General features: G+C 44.7%; 1 protein-coding gene and 1 long non-coding RNA gene across 5 annotated transcripts in view; one reads left to right on the forward strand and one right to left on the reverse strand.

The window, feature by feature from the left end:
* Dpys (dihydropyrimidinase) overlaps window positions 1-24,062 on the reverse strand; it is a 106,618-nt gene that overhangs the window by 39,356 nt on the left and 43,200 nt on the right. The window lies entirely within an intron of this gene.
* Window positions 4,392-8,274, forward strand: LOC134479715 (uncharacterized). The gene is made up of 2 exons (XR_010053360.1): window positions 4,392-5,988; window positions 8,084-8,274. It is a non-coding gene; the product is annotated as an uncharacterized LOC134479715 (long non-coding RNA).

Genomic DNA, 24,062 nt, shown 5'->3' on the forward strand with positions numbered 1-24,062 from the left:
TCACATACTGATCAGGACGGGAGGGCTGGCTCAAGTGTCTAGTTACTTACGAAATAGGAAAATGAAGACATCAGCTATAGACTGAGTTATGGTGAAATGTGTGTTGGCGAGAAGAGATTAAAAAGAAAGAAAAACCAACAAGGAGTCAACATAGAGGAAAGCCAGACTTCTAGGTTAAAGTGACATCTGTGGCCCTTACAGTGTGTCTCAAATATTCCCGCAGCCCGGGCACCACCCTCCTACAATTCATGGCTGCAGTTCTGTGTTCTTGCTGTAGGATGCTGCATGAATGTCCATAGACTGCAGCTTTTGTGCTCTAACACTCCTGGGACCCTTGCTTCTGCTGCACCTGTCAGATCAAGGCTTCTTGAAGCCTAAGAATGAAGATTAGAAGTAAAAAAAGTCCCAAGCTTTTCCCAGTTGATAAAATCTAGCAAAATCAAGCTTAAAACCAAGCTTCCTTTTAAAAAAGTGATTTAAGCAGCACAGCGCTCTCAGGAACAGAGGAGGTTGAAGGCGAGCTGTAATTGCCTCATCTAAGAAGCCCGTTTCATTGGAGGACTCAAAGGACAAATGGCTTTCTAAAAAGATCACAAGGGAAGCAGACAAGCCCTGCCTTTCAATGGGGCAGATAAAAGGCTTATATATGATGAAGGATTTAGGACCAAGAGCATCTTTTTTCCTGTGAGATCTTTCTTCTAGGCCCAGCAGACGAATATCATCCTACAATGTTGCAAGTTGGGATCTGATTCACTTGGTGTCTTCAAGATGTTTAAGATGGACATTTTCTGACAAGACAGAACGCTGTTAAGTTTGTATTGCAAAATAAATGAAGTCCAGCAGTCAAAACGAAAGTGTTTGAATGGATGCTTTGGAGAGGTGGTTTTCTGAAGGGGGCAAAATGGTTAAAAACGCTCGCTGATGTGAAGGATGGAGTTCGAGACCTGGAGGACGTGGACACACCATCTCTAAGCCAGACATCATCTCCAACTGACAACCACTTCCAAATAAAAATTTAGTTTTCTCTAAGGAGATCTCAGTGAGGAAAAACAGACTACTCTTTTTTTTTTTTTTAGCTTTTATATTCTAAATTTTATTTGTATCATCTTTCACAACTTTTTTTTTTATTAACTTGAGTATTTCTTATATACATTTCGAGTGTTATTCCCTTTCCCGGTTTCCGGACAAACATCCCCCTCACCCCTCCCCTTCCTTATGGGTGTTCCCCTCCCAACCCTCCCCCCATTGCCGCCCTCCCCCCATAGACTAGTTCACTGGGGGTTCAGTCTTAGCAGGACCCAGGGCTTCCCCTTCCACTGGTGCTCTTACTAGGATATTCATTGCTACCTATGGGGTCAGAGTCCAGGGTCAGTCCATGTATAGTCTTTAGGTAGTGGCTTAGTCCCTGGAAGCTCTGGTTGCTTGGCATTGTTGTACTTTTGGGGTCTCGAGCCCCTTCAAGCTCTTCCAGTTCTTTCTCTGATTCCTTCAATAGGGGACCTTTTCTCAGTTCAGTGGTTTGCTGCTGGCATTCGCCTCTGTATTTGCTGTATTCTGGCTGTGTCTCTCAGGAGCGATCTACATCCGGCTCCTGTCGGTCTGCACTTCTTTGCTTCATCCATCTTGTCTAATTGGGTGGCTGTATATGTATGGGCCACGTGTGGGGCAGGCTCTGAATGGGTGTTCCTTCAGTCTCTGTTTTAATCTTTGCCTCTCCCTTCCCTGCCAAGGGTATTCTTTTTCCTCATTTAAAGAAGGAGTGAAGCATTCACATTTTGATCATCCGTCTTGAGTTTCGTTTGTTCTAGGGATCTAGGGTAATTCAAGCATTTGGGCTAATAGCCACTTATCAATGAGTGCATACCATGTATGTCTTTCTGTGATTGGGTTAGCTCACTCAGGATGATATTTTCCAGTTCCAACCATTTGCCTACGAATTTCATAAACTCTTTGTTTTTGATAGCTGAGTAATATTCCATTGTGTAGATGTACCACATTTTCTGTATCCATTCCTCTGTTGAAGGGCATCTGGGTTCTTTCCATTTTCTGGCTATTATAAATAAGGCTGCGATGAACATAGTGGAGCACGTGTCTCTTTTATATGTTGAGGCATCTTTTGGGTATATGCCCAAGAGAGGTATAGCTGGATCCTCAGGCAGTTCAATGTCCAATTTTCTGAGGAACCTCCAGACTGATTTCCAGAATGGTTTTACCAGTCTGCAATCCCACCAACAATGGAGGAGTGTTCCTCTTTCTCCGCATCCTCGCCAGCATCTGCTGTCACCTGAGTTTTTGATCTTAGCCAATCGCACTGGTGTGAGGTGAAATCTCAGGGTTGTTTTGATTTGCATTTCCCTTATGACTAAAGATGTTGAACATTTCTTTAGGTGTTTCTCAGCCATTCGGCATTCCTCAGCTGTGAATTCTTTGTTTAGCTCTGAACCCCATTTTTTAATAGGGTTATTTGTTTCCCTGCGGTCTAACTTCTTGAGTTCTTTGTATATTTTGGATATAAGGCCTCTATCTGTTGTAGGATTGGTAAAGATCTTTTGCCAATCTGTTGGTTGCCGTTTTGTCCTAACCACAGTGTCCTTTGCCTTACAGAAGCTTTGCAGTTTTATGAGATCCCATTTGTCGATTCTTGATCTTAGAGCGTAAGCCATTGGTGTTTTGTTCAGGAAATTTTTTCCAGTGCCCATGTGTTCCAGATGCTTCCCTAGTTTTTCTTCTATTAGTTTGAGTGTGTCTGGTTTGATGTGGAGGTCCTTGATCCACTTGGACTTAAGCTTTGTACAGGGTGATAAGCATGGATCGATCTGCATTCTTCTACATGTTGCCCTCCAGTTGAACCAGCACCATTTGCTGAAAATGCTATCTTTTTTCCATTGGATGGTTTTGGCTCCTTTGTCAATAATCAAGTGACCATAGGTGTGTGGGTTCATTTCTGGATCTTCAATTCTATTCCATTGGTCTATCTGTCTGTCTCTGTACCAATACCATGCAGTTTTTATCACTATTGCTCTGTAATACTGCTTGAGTTCAGGGATAGTGATTCCCCCTGAAGTCCTTTTATTGTTGAGGATAGCTTTAGCTATCCTGGGTTTTTTGTTATTCCAGATGAATTTGCAAATTGTTCTGTCTAACTCTTTGAAGAATTGGATTGGTATTTTGATGGGGATTGCAATAAGGGAAGGCCATGTGTCCTGCAGTAGGCGGCCACCAGAGAATCAACCCGCAGGCGTCTCTGAAGGGGTTTTCATCGCACAGTGTCATGTCTGGTTTTTCTTTCTTTTTCAAATTTTATCTTATTTTTATTTTATTATATACTTTTCTTCTCTCTTTTTGCCCTGCAGGTTCTTCGTCTATGTATCATGCCGGTCAGTGGGAGGTTTTATGGGATTTCTGAGGGTGGAGACTAGTGAGTCTCTACTTCAGTGCTTATTCCTTGTGCCTCTTCTTGGGCTTTCTCCCTTCCGTTTGTCCGTTTGTTTATTTTGTCCTATCCTGACATGTTAGTTGTTTTTATCATAGTAGGGAATAGTATCATATAGTGTAATACAGTGTAGTCCCGTAGAAGCCTGTTTCTTTTCTAATAAGAGACAGAAAGAGGGTGGACCCAGATAGGAGGAGATGTGAGGAGGACCTGAGAGGAGAAAAGGGAGGGGAAACCATAATCAGGATATATTATTTGAGGGAAAACATCTATTTTCAATAAAAGAGAAAAATTAATGCTGATGAGATATAATTAATTTTAGTAGAAAAGAGGCCATGGATTTGAAGGGGAGTGGGGGATGTTTATGGATGGGTTTAGAGGGGAGAGATGTAAATTTTGCTCTCAAAAATATTTAAATCTGTACTGAAATGGCTCTGTGAAGTGAAGGGATGGAAGAGAAACCAGGGAGAATTTGAAGGCAGGAGTCTCTGAAACTAAGGAACGCGTGCTAACGGGGGAGTTGTTCTATGCACAGTGACCGCCATTACAAATTGTCTGCCCTGCTGGAATGCTGCAGTCTAGCAACTTCCCACTGACTCGTCCATAGAACATTTGACATTTGTGAACGATGAGAAGTCAGAATAGTCCAGAGAAACAAAAACATCTTACGTTAAACAGAGAGAAAACAGGCCACTGAGCGTATTTACACCTCTAGAAGTGAAATGCGTGCACGAGTGGGCAATTATGAACGGAGGCTGAGGAAACGGATGTGAAGGGCCTCATTCGCGCACTGATTCTGTGAGCTGGGCTGAGATTTTTAAGAGGCGGTTGACATGGAAAAACATCAAATCAGCTTTCTCTACTTCACACCGAATAAAGGACGTGACTTTGATCTTTCTCACCCGAAGGCTTATCAGAGAGAGAGAGAGAGAGAGAGAGAGAGAGAGAGAGAGAGAATTAGATGCTTCCTTCTAAGCAAGGCACCACAGAAGTGCAGTCACACTAACACGTGACGCACATTCTAGGCATTATCACCAGCAGCTGAAAGAATTGCTTCCTCTTTCTCAAGGAAGGTGTCTGACAGGGTGTCATCGCACCCAGCGTTTCCCTTCCAGTCAGAGCAGCAATTCTGTGGTTCTGGTCACATGTCTGCATCTCTCTTCTCCCAGCCCTGAATGCCTCCTTGTCACTTCTATCCCCCTCCCTCTGCCTGTGTTCTCACAAAGACGTGAGAAGTGGGAGGTTGGTTGCTTTAATTATCGCACAATGCATACGTGGAACCGAATGTCACAATAGATCCCGTGAGCAGCTACGATTGTTCCGATATGAAAGAAAAAAAAAAAAAGAGTGGATTCTAGAATCCAACTCTTGTGCTCTGGCAAAACTGCTCATTCTTCCCCTGTAGACTCCAGTTCCTCTGAGTTTCATTTTGTTTCATTTTTATCTCTGCACTTCTGGATGTGGAAACCAGGGCCTCACTATTTCAGTCAGCACCCCACCAGAGCCCAGCTCCAATCTATTGGGATATCTCGAATCTTTTTGAATCTGGCTCTTTTCCTACGGGGTATATACACTCTAAGTCATAGACCAGGTCGTTTGATGCTCATCACACAGTAGGTGCTTTATAAATATGAAATGGCCTAATAGAAGGATTTCAGGGTGTTTTTCCTGCTTCATTTCCTAACCTTGGTGGCCTGACTGTGTTCTGGAAGCAGAATGTTGAGTTAAATAGAAAGTGGATACACAGCCCAGGAACTCTGGTAAGCGGTGTGAGTTAATTAGTAATAAATAGGAAAAGGTGTCACAGCTATCGTCCTCAGTGGCCTCTTGTCCTTTACAGGAGATGGGTTCATCGAAGCCTACAGTACTCGGTAGTGGTAGTACTATCAACACAGGTATGAGCTCAGAGTCATTCCTGCGTTCCTGCAGTGTTGATTCTGATGAGGAGCTGTTTAAGAGCTTGCCCAAGGCTCACATAGTTCAACACCTAGAGACACTGCAGGGGTAGGAAACACTTTCACCTCAGGAGGATAGTCTCTGCATGTCCCTGCTGGCTTAGTTACTCTTCTGTCTCTGTGATAATTCAAGGAAGGAAGCAGTTACTGTGGTCACTGGGATTTTGACAAAAATCTTCCTTTCACAGCCTCTCAAAAATATAGATCTGAAGTTCTACCTGAATGTCAAGTCTGGGATCACTAAAAGCTGTCCCTCTAAGGGGTCAGGACAGACATGAGTGTCATATATGGTCTTCTGGCCTCACCTGGGACTGGTGTCACAGCACTTGGAAGAAGTCCTGTTCTTCTCCAAGCAGCTCCCTGTGTCTTTATTGCATCGCCAGGTGACACCCTTCATGTGCCACTCCTCATGTGACATCCCTCATCCTTTATTGGTTTCCAAAAGAGGCTGCCTGCACTGTGAAGGTCCAGGTCAGACTTAGAATCTTCTCTGCCAGTCTGGTTGGTCTTGTGTCATGGATAAGTGGACAACGTCCTAACACAGAAGAAGGGGCAGTGACATGCATGTCCTGGCTTTGACTACAAGGGCCCCAGTCTAAGGTAACTCACGGTGAAGGGAAGCAGACCAGGAGACAGCTGGAAAAGGCCTTCTGTCTTTGCCATACATTCTGCTCTTAGGTGGGAGCCACCACAGGCTTGGAGTTGGGGTTCGGGGTGAGTGCTGCTGTACTATCCCTGAGCAGTCTTCTCCCACAGAGTTCCAGGATTCCTTTAAGAAACATCTTTTCCTCACTGGAGAGAAATTTGGTGAGGAATCAGCCAGGCTACTCGCCTGTACCCTAACCAAGAAATGGAAGGGCGTGTCTTCTTCCCCAGTAGCAAGAAAAATTGAAATGTTTAGAAGGTACAAACACACACACACACACACACACACACACACACACACACACACACACACACGCGCGCGCGCGCGCATGCACAGACCACACCCTGTTTTAGACTGTCCTATGATACCCTGGGCTCTCTCAGTGACTGAGCCTCAGAGTTCCCCTTGGCCTTCGCCAGACTATATCTTCACATCAGTAAGCATAGTCGGTTTCTGTAATCTGCTGTCAAAGACTGACAGGGAACGGTGTGTCCTTAGGGGAACAACTCATTTAATGAAGTCCTATGGACACTGTCACAGTACAATTCACAGCAGCCAAGTTGCAGAATCAGCTCCAGTGTGTGTCCAGAGCTGAAACGATCCTTAAGACCCGGTACCTACGTGCAATGGAGGATTATTCAGCCATAAAGAAGAACAAAATACTGTTATTTACTACTAAATGGATACAAGTAGAAGGCGCCATGTTAAGTGGAATAGCTCAGCACAGATGTCTCATGTCACCTCTTAGATAGGATGTTAAACAAAATGCTGACCTGAAGACAGAATAGTAATTATCAGAGACTGCGGTGGTGCAGACAGGCAGACGACGAGGCTCAATCTGACCAACGTGGGCACATGTGGAGTGTAGGAGACTTTACGTCAAATACTATTTATATGTACAGAGAGAGAGGGATTGCAAAGATATTTTTGAGGCAGAGTTCAAACGCCCTGAGTAGAGATTACAAGAAAATCTGCCTAGGGGACAGATACGGATGTGGACTTGCTGACTTGTGAGCAGAGGAGAACTGACAATCAGGTCCTTTTCCAGCCTCACAGACATGCAGAGAATCTTGTGCACATCCGTCCATCACATTGCTGACCAACATCTGTCCCAACTGCTCGGTGATTAACACCCTTCTTTCCCTGCAGTGAAGTGGGCTGTTGTCTTCTCATTAGCAGATTGACAGGGAACGTGTTCTCTCCTGGCCACTGAGCAGGAGGAAGCTGACCTTCGGCAAGCTCACCCCCAGCCAGTATCACAGGAATCACAGACAGGTCTCACAATGAAGGGGCGTCACCCCTGTCTACTGTGTGCCCGTTATGATTTATACTATCTAAAGCAGATGATGCCCACAGGGAAGCAGAGGCCTCAAAGTGGCTTCCTGACAGTCAATGGCGCTCTATCAACCAGTCAGCAGTCTGCTTGTTCAGATGAGATCACTCAAGCAAAGCTGGCCCAGGCAGCAGCCCTGCCTCTGAGCATCCCAAGAAAACAGCCTGGAGGAAGAGGCATTCCTTAGAGCACCGTGGGTCTCCCGGACCCTGGGAAAGTGACTTGTCTAGGCATTCTACTGTACTCTTTCTAGATCCTTCATTTTATCCATGGTATGAATGGATCCCTATGAGATTGCCAGGAGAAGCAAACTGCAGAGAGAAAGTCAGTACAACCCTCTCAGTGCCATTAGTGGCATCCTCATTTCTCCACGTGATGATGCCTTGAGTACTCAGCGTGAAGCAGGAATAGTTCACTGATACATTTTCCTATCACCTAGGAAGGAGATGCAGTTATTACTTCTGTGCTGCGGGGGAGGCTGAGGCTTAAAACGGATTAGTGTTCACCCATGCACATAGCCTACACTCAGGAAGCAGAGGCATGGGTAGGAGTTATTGTATAAATGATATATGATGAGTTATTGTATATGTTTTATGATAGATGAGCTATATATATACATATACATATATACATACATATACATATACATATATACATACATATACATATACATATATATATATATATATTATATGATCTTGTGTCTTTGGCTTCAGAAGCTGAGCTCCTACCACTGAGAGAAACTGCCTTGGGGAACCCTGCAAAAAGTGGACAGTTTGCTGGAAACATTCTTCACCCCCAGAAATAAATAAGAAGTCAGCTCCTGTTCATCCTTCCAAGCTTCTCAGTCAGCTTGCTCTGTGGTACCAAAGGACTCCAGATGCTAGTAAAATTTCCTTTGCTGGAATTGGCCGGTCATTCTCAACATGACTATAGTCATGACTATAGTCAAAACGCACAAGCGTTTTGCTTTTCTGATGTATGTTCTAACTTCTGTCAGCTCCATGGTCTTGACAAGCTATGTAAATGGAGACCGGAGTAGGCAGGTCTCTGTCAGTGCCAGCTGGTGTCACCTCAAGTGCACAGTTGTCATTAGCAGAGCTGTTCTCGCTGCACGAATCAACCTTTCCATACCAGCGTCCCCCGGAGAAGAAGATGGGAATCACTTCAACCACATTATCAATCTAAATGGAACAATGGCTTGGAACCTGACTGATACTCATTGATGACTAGACATTTAAGGCGGGTTCCTAAAAACACTGCCCTCACACTGACTAAGAGGAAATAACTAATCCTGAGCCCTGCTCTTTTGCTTTAGACTGAAATATAGGCCACGGCTGGTGGTATAGATCACAGCAGCATAAATAGACACTAGAAATGTGGGGTAGGTACTGTGTCCTTCACCCCGTGTACCTCACACAGCACTGAACATCTAGAAGGAATTTGTATGCATGCTCATTTCTATGAAAGTAAGTTATTAGCAAAATGCTGTATTGCTACTTAACATAAATACTGCATATTTTAATCACTAGCTTGCAGAAAATGAGAAACTAAAAATAATTTAATGTTGTGAAGAAATAGGAATTGAATAGCAGTATGCAAGGAGGCACATCCTATGAATACTGAGCAGGTAAGTGCTTAGAGATGAAGGATGATTATTAGGTTTTTGAAAGGCTAGTCTTCTGGCCTGGCTAGTAAGAGTTAGAAATAGCTTCCTGGGGTGGCATGTGGAAATGGCCCTATAATTTTGTGACTTTCCTGGGAGGCTCCTTCGCCTTTGATAGATGACATCTCTTGACATATTCCCCAGGCACAGCCCCAGAGAGAAAGAGTTGGTTCTTACACAGGAGGTGACTGGGATAAAGCCATGCAGTGTCCTTCTTAAAAGTACTCTATGGGTCAGGCTCCTACAGAAACAAAGATGGGAGCAAGAAATAGCTGAGGGGTTCAAAAATTCACTATTCTGTTTTGATGGAAGAAGGTGACCTATTTTTCTTCCATTCTCACCACAGAAGACAACCTCCCCTCCAAAAAAAGGAAACAAGAAGAGGGAAAGAGGAGATGGGGGGAGGGAAAGAGGGAGGAAGAGGAGGAGAAAGAGGAGGTGGAAAAGGAGAAAGAGGAGGAGGAAGAGGAAGAGGAGGAGGAGGAGGAAGAGGAGGAGGAGGAAGAAGAAAGTTGTTAGTGGGCATACTGGCCGACAGAGGAATGCAAGCAAAGGGAATGCAACAGGTGGAACCAGCAGGCAACCACAGCCATGCAGGCAACCACAGCCATGCAGGCAACCACAGCCATGCAGGCAACCACACCCATGCAGGCAACCACAGCCATGCAGGCAACCACACCCATGCAGACAACCACAGCCATGCAGGCAACCACAGCCATGCAGGCAACCACAGCCATGCAGACAACCACACCCATACAGACAACCACAGCCATGCAGACAACCACAGCCATGCAGGCAACCACACCCATGCAGGCAACCACACCCATGCAGACAACCACAACCATGCAGGCAACCACACCCATGCAGGCAACCACAGCCATGCAGGCAACCACACCCATGCAGGCAACCACAGCCATGCAGATATCCACAACCATGAAGGCAACCACACCCATACAGATATCCACAATCATGCAGGCAACCACAGTCATACAGAAAACAGCACCCATGCAGGTAAACACATGCAGATAACCTGAAGCTAAAGACTTGGGGGAAATACACAGAGGGTTTGCAGCAAAGAAAGTTGGATAATGGGCTGGAGAGAGACTATGGCCTCTTCACCCAGCTCCAAGCGCCAAACATGATCTCTTTGTTTCTTTCAGGCAATGGTAAGGCAGAATTTTGGTGAAATTACATTGGCTGTTGGTCATCTACTGAGTAAAGATAGAGTTTCAAGTTGTAATAGTTTACATATGCTTGACCTAGGGAGTGGCACTATTAGAAGGTGTGACCTTGTTGGAGGAAGTGTGTCACTGTGGGGCGGACTTGGAAACCCTCCTCCTAGCTCCTCCTAGGTTGCTGAGGCTGTTCCTGGCTTCCTTCGGGTGAAGATGTAGAACTCGACTCCTCCTGCACCATGTCTGCCTGGATGGTGCCGTGGATGCTTGATGGTAATGGACTGAACCTCTGAACCTGTAAGCTAGCCCCAATTAAATGTTGTCCTTTATAAAACTTGCATTGATTGTAGTGTCTCTTCACAGCAATAAGAACCTAACTAAGACTTTAGATTAATAATGTTTTGAAGTAAAACTTAACACATTATCTCATTCCCAGCAAGCATAGGATGGCAAAACTTTTAGCATGTCCACTAAGGCTGGAAAATCTTAATCAGGGAAGGGACTCACGGGACTCAGGACCTTGATGGGTCCTGGGAATGGAACCGGTGGTCAGGCTTAGCAGCAAGCCCCTCCACTCGCTAAGCCATCTAGGGAGAGTGTTACAGAAGATCCTGAGAACCACCCCCCTTCCATAAGGACACATCACAGGCCAGATATAGTGAAGGTCTCAGTGACTCCAGCTGCCATGATTTAAAATGGCAGCAGGCAACTCTAACCGGAGCAAACAGCTGTGCAAGAGCCAAAGGTAGGACTCTGAACTCTGGGTAGAAGAAGACTTCCATTCGTTAGTGAAAAGTTGCTTGTTTAAACCTCATTGCAGGCTATGCACACTTAACAGGAAACAAACTGAGACAAAATATTTATGCAATATGCAGGTGCCACCTTATGCTAATATGTCACATTAAATATTAAAAATACCCACAAACCCTTGCTAGCCAGCATCGTTGAACCATATGGCATTAGTGGGGTATACTCATCTCAGTGGAAGTTGGTTCTAGCCATGCTACCTCTACCTATTCTCTAGTCCCAGCGGTGGCTGCCCTCCTGGCTCTCTGTCATCGAACCCCGTTCACATTCTCTAATAACCACAACCCTCGCTACCCAGCATTGCCGAGCTATATGGGATTAGCAGGGTATATTTATCTCAATCAGCAAAGCATCTCACCCGCTAAGCTCCCAATCTCCTTCCCACACTACTGTCTGAGCCCAGCAGCAGTCACCCTCTTGTAACTCTCTCTTGTTGCTCACTCTACCCAAGTGGTTATAGTCACAACTCCCAGCAACTTATTAAAATCAAGACTCAATAAGTTTGTAATTTAGCTATCAGATTTATCTCAGTAATTTATCTCAGTAAATTTACACTCCACAAAATGCTCGCACAATAAACTCACAACCAACTGATAAAGATATAAACCACCCACCTATGATAAGACAAATTGACCTATAAAAATCCATCCCCTAAGAAATATTCATAACTACCTGTGGCCATTTAAGGCCACACGAATCTGGGTTGTCCTTCTCTGCCTCCATCTTGGTTTTCCTCCCTTTCTCTTCTCTCTACCCTTACCAAAACTCTGTCCCCACCCCCTTTCTCACTGACCAATCACAGGCCCTGCCCCATCCAGTGCCAGCCCTCACCTACATAAAGACAACAATCTACACTTAAATATTTCTCTGCCCCGTGATGATTATTCAAACACCAACATTCACCTTTAAGTTGACGATGCTACTTATAATCCAACTGTCTAACCGTTTCTTTAGACATTTTAAGCGTGCAACCAAGAACAAAAGAATGTTTTCTCTTTTCTTTTTGTTCCTCTTTCCTTCCCTCCTCTCCCTCCCTCCCTCCCTTCCTTTCTTTTCTTGAATCAGGGTCTCTCTCTGCAGCCCTTGACCATCTCTAACTTGATAAGTAGCCCAAGCCAGCCTCTCTAATCACTGCTTCAATCGCTGTTGGAACTCTTCACTGTGGAAAAACGGTCCAAGAGGCACAGAAGGCTTCCTCAATGTCTCAGTGGAGATGAGGGTGTCAGAGAATGGTTATTCAGTGTGAGGGATCTGCAATCTCCAATAACTAAGCCACAGTTGGTCAACTACAGGTCCTGGTCTGCAGCCCAAAGCTGGCCAGCAGCCTGCGTCTGTCAAATAAAGTATTATTGGTATGCAGTTGCTCTCATTCACTTAGAAGTTACCTATGAATAGTGATAGCAGAGACCTGCGGCCCACGGATCTCGCAAGAAGTATTTGGACACTCACCATTTATTTTTTTTTTAACTTTTCTGATGTTTTAAATGTCTCCAGGGGCAAAAATAAAACCACACAACACACTTCTGGTGGGTGGAGGATGAAGATTAAACCGTAGCAAGTGGGAGAGCCACCCAAGGCAAAAAATGGCAAGACCGGAAAGAGATAAAGAAAGAGAACTAAGAAAAAATAAATGAAGACGAGAGCACTGAGGAAGGCAGGAGCAGCAGCAGCTGTGATCTGGAAGTCATGGAATTAGCAGCAAATTCACGTTCTAGGCATTGACCAGCCCTGTGAGACCCAAGTGGGTGCATGCGCATGGCTTTACTCAACAGCCCACGTTACTACGTCCTTGTAACCAATGGAGAAGTGGAAACCTACAGAGAATGGGAGCCTTTGTAGGAGTCACTCAGGATCTGAGTGACAGGACCAGAAGCCAATCACAAGTAGGTAACTCCTCCCGCCACCACAGGTCCTGCTCAAAAACAAAACAAAACAAAACAAAACAAAACAAAACAACAAAACAAAACAAAACCTGGATGCTCTTCCGGCCTTGGAATGAGTCTGATCTTAATTAGCTGTTTTCCAGCTGGTTGGGAATTCAGAGACAGGTAATCATCTCTGTCTTCTGCCTGATGCATTCTAGCCTTTCATCCACCCTCCTGATATAGAGGATCTCTGAGGCTCTGTCAGAACCCACAGCACAGCCTGAATCCCAATTAGCAATCCACTGTAGATCTTGAGCTTGACCCGGACCAAATGGCACCTGCTCCTAAGAAGCATAACTAATGAGCTGCTAGCTCCCGGGGCATCGTGGGAATGCGGCTCTCAATCAGGTACAAGGCTTCCACGTGAGGCAAAGATGGGAGAAAGCTAAACAAACAACCAAAACCCTGTAGAAATGCAGACTGCCATCTGACTCAGCTTCTCCGTGGAGCGAGCCTGAGGGCAAACTCACCCAGAGCTGAGATGGAAAGGCAGTGACACCCAGGGGGGCATGAGGAGTTATCTGTCACAGCCAGATACTCTGAGATCCGCTGCCTTGAACAGGCTGGGGAAATAATAACCTAGCTCATGGGATGGCTGAAATTCTGAGCGCTGCTGCAGAGAATTAGTGTCGAGCAGCTCCCTGGCTCTACAGAGCAACTTTGACTATAATCATTCTCTCTGGCTGATTCGGGCACTGAGGCAGAGAGAGGCTATAGTGTTCACCTCGCTCAGTAGCTGGGTGGGGTTACTAGCCAGACAGCCCATCCCCAGAGACCATGCCTTCACCTGGGACAGTAGTGACCTTTCCCTGACTGCCCTTCGGGGAAGGCTGAGCCCTCACAGTGTTAACTCACACACACAATGAAGACCACCTGGCCTGCTTTGAAGCTCTTCTCTGGTCTTCTCAGCTGTGTGAACTGGGAAGCACTCCATCTCAGGACCCTCATCCTTGAAAGGGATCCTTGAAGTGAATGTTCAGCTGGATAATGGCACACATGTTTCAAAGGGGGTAAAGGGCAGTCATTTTGTATGGCACGTTTGTCGTATAGCTGTTTCTTCCACATTAAAGAATTCCCTCATGGCCATAAAGGAGGGGCTTAGCTCATGAGGCTCGCAAGAAATGTATGATGCAGGAAGTTCATGGAACTTGTAAACTTCAGAAGCCTCTCCCACTACCCAGAAAACACTTGGTGTGGAGAGAGGACTTTTATAGCTTCTGGTAATTACACAGGAAACTCATGGTACAACATCCGTGAGTCCTCATTCATGCTGGGATACAGGGCTTTTCAGTAATGCAGCTCCTGTGAGTAGCCCCTCACAAATCCTCCTGAGAGCAACCCCAGAAGATTCATTGCTTCACTAAGCTAGACTTGGGCGTAATCGTTTTGTTGTCCTGTCAATGGTACACTCTCTGCAATGAAAATAGGAGATGAAGTTGTCTACTAAGACACTGAATGGCAGGAAGGCGGGGCTCAGACCTACAATGCTCACCCTGCCCCGCATCTTCCTTCAGGTGCTGTGGCTCCTGGGCCATGCATGTGTGCTTGGGTCCAAGACCAGTGGCGTTACACCACCGAAGACACGTGAACCATGGGGCTCACTGTCTCTGAGATCCCTCATACTAGGGTTCTTCTTGTCCTGCTTTCTCCTGTCAGCCCTGTCTCTCTCCATGCCAGCACCCTGCCATCTGGACTTCAAGCTCCAGCATCAGATACAGAGAATGAAACTGCAATCCCAGCCAATGTAGAAGGTCAATCTTACCTATATGTGTGAGAAGTGTATGAATATACACAGAAAGAAAGACAGACAGACAGATGCACACACACACACACACACACACAAACTCTGACATATCCTAGATGGTTTATATCTGGTCTCGTTGCTCAGAAGGAGCTATCTTTCTCTTTTAAAATCTGAAATGATTCACCTTTGAAGTCACTTGTTTTCCTTGCATGTACTAATAGCATCTCCATGGTTCAAAGCATAGTTGAGGCTGTCTCTGATGAGTGTGATAACAAGGTTTAGTTATGGCTTCGATTTACCGAATGCTTATCTATGAGACTCTGATGTTAGAAGCGAGTCATACCCTATTTTATCTAATCCTCATTACACTGAGGCTCAGGAAAACTGGGTCAGTCACCTCTATCCATAAACAGGAATCTTTGTCACTCAAACATCAAGAGGTCAGCCATAGTATGTCACTTCCTGCTGGAAGTGACACTTCCAACATGTCTGGAACTAAACACACCTGAAATTCTTCCCCAGATCTTTCCAGAAATGCTAGGGCCCCTTAAGAAAAAATTAGGGGTCAAAATATACCAACAAAACAAAACAAAACAAAACCATCTTTGGAAAAGATGTTTCACCTATGAGGGTTTTTTTTGTTTGTTTTTGGTTTGTTTTTTTTTTTTTTTGTTTTTTTTTTTGTTTTTTTTGGTTCTTTTTTTTGGAGCTGGGGACCGAACCCAGGGCCTTGCGCTTCCTAGGTAAGCGCTCTACCACTGAGCTAAATCCCCAGCCCCTTGCTTTTTTTTTTTTTTTTAAAGGAAAATATACTAATGTGCATAAGCTTGTATCTAACCCATTTTCCCCAAAGAGGTCGTCCAAGACAGCATATCACCGTGCTTCACTTCATCAGACCTTGCATACAAAATGTTCTCACAAGGACCAGCAAAGTGATAACTGGGCAGAGGAGAAGTGGTGGGTTTGCCCTGTATTTGGAAATTAGATGCTGGTAAATTGAAAGCAGGGCAACACCTTGGGTGTTTTATCAAATCATCACTTGCATCATCAAACCTTTCTTGTCTCTTATTTCACACAAGTGAGGTCAGGTTGCTAATGAGGGCTATGATGTTACCATAGAGGAATTAGGCTCTTAGAGCTGTGGAGGATCTTAACGTGACTGTTTCATACCTCTGGCCTCGCAACTCCATCTGCACCACTGTACTCATCTCTGGCTTCAATTGTAACAAAGCATGGAGTGAAAGAAGGTGGGGAGAGAGAGAGGGAGGGAGAGAGGGAGGGAGGGAGAGAGGGAGGGAGGGAGAGAGGGAGGGAGAGAGAGAGGGAGGGAGGGAGAGAGGGAGAAAGAAGAAAACAAAACAAACTCCATGTTGGTAAAGGAATGTAGCCAAGTCTTAACTGTTAATGAGTCCCCAACCAGCCTCTCTCTCATCTGTGCACTTATTGCCCACCTACTGCATACCCTGCAGGCACTGTTCTGGGAGCTGAGGCTGGGCCAAGAACAGAGGAAAATCCCTGGCCCTTGAAGTTGACATTCCACTCTTGATGTTTCTGAATTAAAAAGAATTTCTTTGCTGTAAACAGGATTCTGACCTAAGTTAAAGAGCAAGATTAGCATTTCAATGATAGCGATGGGCGTGGCACCTCATAGTTTTACCCTGAACACTTTCCAGGGACCACAGCATTTATGTCTCAGAAACGTTGGAGAGCTTGCAAGAAATGGGATAGAACCCTTTGATGATGATGATGACGATGATGATGATAATAATAATAAACAAAAACAATAATAAATTATGTTACGTGAAGAAATAGTAACAGGCATGAATTGATATTCCTCTATAAGAAAAAAAAACAAAACCTGGTGACTAATAAACGGAAAAAGCACTTGGCTTCATTAGTGCTCAAATATCAGCAATTTGCAGCTGAAAGGTAATAATTCTTACATAAAAAGAAGCAAGAAGTGGAAGGAGAGAAACCGGTTGTGCGGCAGCATGAGCAGACTGCTAGGACGGGTCTGCGGGTCTGCCGTTAGTAGTTGATACAATGGAAACAATCAGAGGAGCTGGTTTTAAAATAGCAAAACTTTAAAAACTGTAAAAGGTACTCATTACCATGAGCCCAGAAGAGGGACTTCACAGAGAAGTGTCAGATAATCTTCCCCGAGGCCCCTGCTCCATGCTGTCAGGCTGCGCTCCTGAGAATCAAAGGGTTCTAAGATATATTTGGATCACCCCCAAACTATATAATGCCTCTGCACAGTGTAGCATCCAAGGGACATTCTGGTGACATTGTGGTCAAAATAGCACCCGGCAGACCTGTCGGTGAAAGTGTGGGAGAGAAAATGAATTCGACAGGGATGAAGCCGTGATTGACAAGCCAAACTGGGATCCTGGGACCGCTGTTGATTTTTCTAAGCTTTGTTTGCCTCTAGGATTCCACATGTACATTGTGTCTCCCTGCCAGCTTCTGAAACTCTAGAGCTGTCAAATTTTTTACCCACGATGATGACTGCATTGATGTTTCTTTCTCTGCACACCCAATTTCCTTCCAATATTCACAAAATGATGATGCTATTGTTATTGTATCTGCATTTTACCGAAGGGGGGAAAAACCTACATTTTACCAAGGTCAGGGGAAACTTGACAAGTGCTGCTGGTTCTTCTCTGCCCAATTAGGTCTTAAGTTAAAAACCTGCCACTGGATTGTGAGTGCAGTCTGTTACTGTCACCTGGTATTTACTAAACTATGGGTCACAAATAAACATCAACTTCTCTTTAACCTCATGTCCAGTGTTTCGTCAGTTTCTTGGAGAGAGTTTTCCCTGTTAGGGTGAGAGATAGAGTTTTAAACTAGCTTAAAACTCAGCAACAGGATCTGACTCAGGAAGACAGATGGTTAAAAATGCAGGAGGACTGGTACAGACTCACTGACCCTCCGGATGTCACCAGACGTGAGTGAATGAGTAACGGGTTCTGTTCTGGTTCAAGCCCCCATTGTGCCCTATAGACAATGTTCCAGCCATTGTGTCCTGCAGATAGTATTCCAGGAAACCGGACTGAAGCCTAAACAGATGTGTTTCAGATGCAGATGCCTCGTCAACTCTGACAAACTTTTACCCTTAGAGACAGGAATCAAGATTTGTTCTCAGGAGAATGCTTGACCTTTCCCCTGATTTAAACCCTAGAGTCTTAAGAACAATCCTGTGACTTTGAGAGTTTTCCCTTGTGACATTTTTGGTATTTCCTTTTGACATCCCCTCATCTCCTGGGGCTTGTGACTTCTTCCTTTAAAAAGCCCTTCTCCCAGCCACTCAGGGTCGACACCTCTGTCTCCTGCGTGGGATACATGTCGGCCCGGAGCTCTCCATAATAAACTTCACCTCTACACATTGCATCAAGATGGTCTCTCGAGTGTCTGGGGTCCGCGACTTCCTGAGACTTGAGTAAGGGTCTCCCTTCGGGGATCTTTCAAGGGAAAAAAAACAAAACCAAGCCCTGTAAAATCAATTCCTCTTTCTCTTCCCTTTCCATGGCTGCTGAAAGTGTCTACCTTTTATTTTAAAACTAGAGATTAAGCCAAGATCCTCCTGCATGTACTGTAAACATTCGTACTGGGCCATTCCCTTGCCTTCCTTTCTGCTTCTGTGTCTTGAGACCATCTCCTCTCACTGGGAGCCCAGACAGTGCTTGGGCTCACTCTTATGCATCAGGCAATCCTTGAACTTGAGACTTCCTAGTCTCAGTGTCACACCATCTTGCAGACACCATGTGTGGTTCTATCCAAACCCCATCAACTGCCTCCTGCAACTCTCACTGACTCCAATCCATCCTACACATTCGGCTGGCTCCCTAAAATATGATTTAGTCAGGCTTCCGTAAATGAGCTGGTCATAAGACAAGCTCTCAGGCCTTGGACCAAGTCATTCTCATAGGGTGACAATTTGCTACCATTAATTCACAACTGGGGGGATTTCCAAGGACATGGGAGTCCCATAAAATTGGCAATGTCCCTGGCAAAGCAGGGTATAACGTTAGTGCCACAACACCCTCCTGGTCTCTTTTACTTTACTACCATGTATGCCATGAAAGTGTCATATAATAATGTAGTGATATGAGGAGAAATGAGTGTGCCCTGAAGTCTCAGGCATTTGAATATTTGGTTCCCAGTTTTTGACACTGTTTCGGGAGGTTTAGGGGTTGTGGCTTGAGGGAGGGAGTATGTCACTGGGGTTGGGCTTTGAGATGTTAAGACCTCCTCCTACTCCTGGTTCTCTCTCTCTCTACTTCATGCTTGTAGAAACAGCTGCGCAGTTCCTGCTCTGCCTGCTGCCTCCCCACCACAACATATCCCTCTGAAATTATAAGCCTAAAAGACCTCCTTTCTATAAATTGCTTTGGTTACACTGTTTCACAGCAGCAATGGAGAAGTAACTGATACAGGTGGTATCATGCATTTAGATCAACTCAAACTATCACTTGAAAACATTCAATCACTTGAGCTGTATCAGAATTCCTTCTATATTTGATTCAGCACTCAAAGCCCTTGTCTGCATGAGCAAGAATAATCCTAGTTTCTCTTCCTCACCATCTGTACCTCACCCTGCAGTGTCTTTATGACTCCTTAGTGTATCTCTCCCAGTCTTCTCGTGAAGCCCTGGCTTCCCCACAGTGACAGTGTGTCTGCTCTCTGTTTTCAAACCCAGAGACACCCTTGAGGATTCTCTTGATCCTGTACCCTTTCCTAAGCACAAGCCAACCTTCTGTGGATTCACTGCAGATGAACACAGCTCAGAATTATCTTTAGATCATGTTTTTCCCCATCAGGATTCAGTCCTTCCCCATCTCCTGCACTAAGGTGAATTGTTTCAGTTTTCCCTTTGAAATATTATTTGTCTTTCCCACATTTGTGCCTTGTCTGTCCCATTAACACACACCTTTTTAAATAACAGGTATTACTCATTACACTTATGTCTTCCACAGTGTTCAGAAATCACACATAGTAAGCAGTGAATCTGTTTATAGCCAACTGCCAGCATTCTTTTCCCTTGCCATGTGGAATTTAATAAGCTTCTATACTGATAAATGTTCTATCTTAAAAACATGGACAAATTTGCCTTTTCATTGTTGTTCCTTTGGAAGCTTGGCAGGAGAGTAGAGTTGAGAGCAAAGTCAGGATTTCCTGTTGGGAAAGAAAAGCCAGGGGGCAGGCAGAGATAAAATATAACGGCAAAGTAAAGAAGCTACATGTCAAAAACCCAGAGAGGCAAAGGGCATTGCAAACACAGAAAGATATCTAGATGAAGAGATTCACGGGAAAGAAAAAATAAAACAAATCCATCTACCTCAGAAGGCAGGCAGAGAAACCCCAGCAGACATCCGTCCCCTGCTTAGGTGCCACACTCTGCCCAAGAGGGGTGGCCTACTTGACCTCTGCACAGGGTGTTTTGTGAGGGCTCTGGACAGATGGACAGGGCTCTCACTTCTGGTCCAGGGAGGTCATATAATCACAATTACAGAACTAAAAGCAGGCCTGGTGAACCACTGAAAAATTTCCTGCAGGCAACATAATCACAGCATGAAAACCAGTATTGATCGATTTGCCTCCCAGCCAAAGAAAAATCAAGTTAGACAAAGGAAATTAGACAACAGGTTTAATGTGACTCAAGTTATAGTGATCAAATAAATCTACCCTGCCCTGTCTTCTCCCCATGCTCTCTGTGGTGTGTGCAGTCACTCTTTTCTAGGAGACACTGGGTAGGCGTTCTGGAGGCACACAAACTCTTTCAAATTGGAAAGTCAACTGCCTTCTGGTGTCCAGAGAAGCCATGCTGCCTGCCGGATGTGCTCTAGGCCGGGGTCCAGGCACCCTGGCAGGTTTACAGGGATCTGTGCCGTGCCTCAGCCAAGTGAATTCTTATAGCCAAGGACAGACATGCCGTCTGTTGCCCAGGAGCATAGGGGAGAAGCCTTGGTCTCACTTGCATCAAGAGTCTCCCTTTATATCTATCAAGAGTCAGGGACTGAAGGGTCAGTGTAGGTGTTTGTTCAGGATGTGCGTGTCTGTAATCAAAGACCTTGGGTTTACATGTCTTGGGTGTGAGACAATACTTTGAAGATTCACTGTGTAATTAGAACAACAAAGTGAATGCAGACTCAAGAGTCTGAAGGTGAATGTTTGCTTCACAGGGAACAGGAGAGGGGTCCAAACTCTCTAGTCCATTTCTGTGGGTCTGGCCTGGTTGATATGGGCAGGTAGAAACTACAATTCAAAAGACATAGATTGGCAAACGTTTATATTGTGTCCCCACTATGTGCTTGTATATTCCTACTCTGTGTATAAAGTTTTTGTACCTTCATTTATCCCCTAGTCTCTAAGCTCCTGATGTCTGTATCTTATCTTATTTATTTATAATTTTATCTGTACACAGTGTGCTTGTTTGAGAGAATCTTACTTTCTTGGTGATGCTGGGCATGGAGCCTGGGACATCGTGACCTGAGGCAAATGCTGTACCAGGGAGCCACAGTTTCACCCTGGGTGTTTGTTTGTTTGGTTTGGTTTTTGTTTTCTTTTTTTAAATGGGTTGGACCATGTTGCCCAGATGATCTCAAACTCCTCCTATACCCAGCCTCTTGAATATTTGGGACTATGACTGTGCAGTCCAGTTGTCTGGCTAGATGTTTTTCAGATCAGTAAAGCAACGAATGGAATCTCCGAGACCATAGAAAAGAGCTCTTGGCAGCGTGCTGTTCAGAACCCAGACATAATCCTGACAAGGGTGATGTCTCGAGTGAATGGCGTCTTTGTCTTCCCTCACCATTAAGCATTGCCTTTCTTACTTTAACTACGCAGACTCCTTCTCTTGCTCTACATTAACTGAGATGTGAGCTTTTGGTATAGTTCCTCATTTCAACTCAGCATGGATAGGCTTCAGACATTCACATGGGATTAGAAGCCATGAACCATGGTTTGACTCTGAAATTTCCTCTACAAGCTCATGTCTTGAGTGCTTATTTCCCAGCTGGTGGCACTGTTTGCGGGGAGACTGTGGAACCTTTTGGTGGTAGGGCCTAGCTCACAGAAGTAGGTCAATGGGGGCCCAGCCCTTACATGTTGTAGCCTGGCTTCTGGTTCTTTCCTTCTGCTTCCTGTACCACTGTGATGTAAAGAGCCTATGACAGGCATTGCTGCAGCTGTGAGCTGGGCGGCTTTGCCATGCCTCCTTCTCCATGACGAGGACTCCCTAAAACCGAGCCAAAAGACAGTCTCTCGCTCTTGTTTCCACCACATGTTCTGGTCACAGAAATTTAAAACACTAACTAATATGCTATGCCCTGGTATTTCTTATTGAACTATCACAGTTATTCTTAACTTCATTCTTCCAGTCTTGAGTGAAGAGAAATTTAGATAACTCTAAAAAAGGAACAAAACAGGGGTTGAAGCAAAAGACAGAAGGTACAACCTCTTTGCAGACCCTGATTTTACAACTTGGGTGTAAAAAGTATGGTTAAGCTTTATGGCTTTTCCCTTCTCCTTAGTTCATTCACCATTGGAAAGGCCAATCTATTGGCCTATGTTATGGAATGAGTGGATAAAGGACACATTATAGTACAGGAGAAGGAAACGTCTGTGTCCAGACAGCACTGGGCTCTCAAGGACTAAACAAACAAAGATGGGTGAAGCCTTCTGCCTCTGGGGCCAACTCAGCTACAGTTAACTTTGAGACTCTAAACCTTATTCAGTTCTGTGAGTCTAAACTAGAGTTTCTCAGACTCCAGTGTGTATCAGAACCCCTGTAGGGCATGTTCAAACATGAAGAAGCCAGTGTGGGATAGGACTTGAGAATTCGCACTTGGAATAAATTCCCAGTGGTGTCATGGTTAGTCCAGGGACCTCTCATCTATAAAAAGCAAATAAAGAAACAAACAAAAATCTTAAACTATGAATTTCGGTGTCTTGTTCAAGCCACTGGGAAAGCAAACAAGCAAACAAACAAAAAGCATTACCTTGAAATACTCAGTCTCCAACTACCACTGTCATAGGTTCTTTTCCCAGAGGGAGTGCTATGTGTTTGCTGGTCTTTCTCCAAAGCCCCTGTAGGAAACCATGACTCTTTCTGCACACTGCAAGTATAAGGTCCCTAGGATTCCTATTAAGTACTAACATCAAATTTCCTTTGATGCCTATGGACTCCTTTTTGTTTCCTCCATATCCTAGAACTCATATTGTCAGGGTAACTAGCGAGAGCTAAGAGTGGCTCTAAGACCTACAAAAGGGTCCATCCTGGAATAAGCCACCATAATGCACAGGCTGGTGATAGCCCCTAGCCACTGGCTGTAGACTATGGCTTTTATCAAGGGCAGCTTTAGGGATGAAGACAGAAATGCCGGGATTCCTTTCTTCTTATATTTTTTAACTGAAAAAGAAAAACTATAAAATGTGGATCTTGAGATGGGTCCAAGAGCTGGTAAACAAAATTCAGAAGGGAGAAACACACACACACACACACACACACACACACACACACACACACACACACACACACATCTAAAAGCACATATTTGCTTTTGGTAGTCCAAGGCTACTAAAATCTGGTTCATTCACTCAGCAAATAATTATCGAGCTCCTGTATTTTCCTGCAACAGTCCTGGGATCAAGGCCAATGTGAAGACATAAAAACACGAGTGTATACTGGGTAGGGAGGAAACAAGACAGGAGCTTAGCTGAGCCTGTGCCTCTTACACAGCTTCTCTTGGGCCTGAGGCTTTTGCCTGATTTTAATGCTAAACCCAAATCCTGCTTGCTCTGGCAAAGGGAAAGGCTCAGGATTGCCTGGTCCCTGAGAGTCAACACTGACTTGCTTCACTTTTATCACGTAAACAACAGTTCAGCCATTGCTAAGAAAGCCCTCAGAAATCATTTCTAGTTCACTTAAAAGGTTCAGTTGCATAAGAACACGTTCAAATAAACAACGTACAATAAATAGTGGTTAATATTTCACCCCTATGTGTTATCAGGGAAGCTAGACTTTCTTCTCATGAAAAGTTCAAACTTAAGCATCTGTCTTCCGAAGGCCATAAAATAATCTTAGGTGATTGGTTTGAACAGCTTCACTACAAATAATTTTTAAGAGGTCACATGGGGCACTGAACCAGGATTTCATCAGGCTGTCCTAGACAAAGAGAACTCGGCAAGCTTCTCAGTTTCCGTCTTTCTCCGTGGAAACTGGAGGTGTCTATGAAATGGAAGATGCCCTGAGTGAAATATCATTCTCTTACACTGTCTTCATGTTATATAGTGAGTTCTGACGGACAGCCATGGCTAGCCACAGCTCCCACCCACCCACACACTGGGCCCCTGCTGCTGTGTGGGCACTGCTAT

This window comes from Rattus norvegicus, chromosome 7, assembly GCF_036323735.1.
Source record: "Rattus norvegicus strain BN/NHsdMcwi chromosome 7, GRCr8, whole genome shotgun sequence".
Lineage (NCBI taxonomy): Eukaryota > Metazoa > Chordata > Mammalia > Rodentia > Muridae > Rattus > Rattus norvegicus.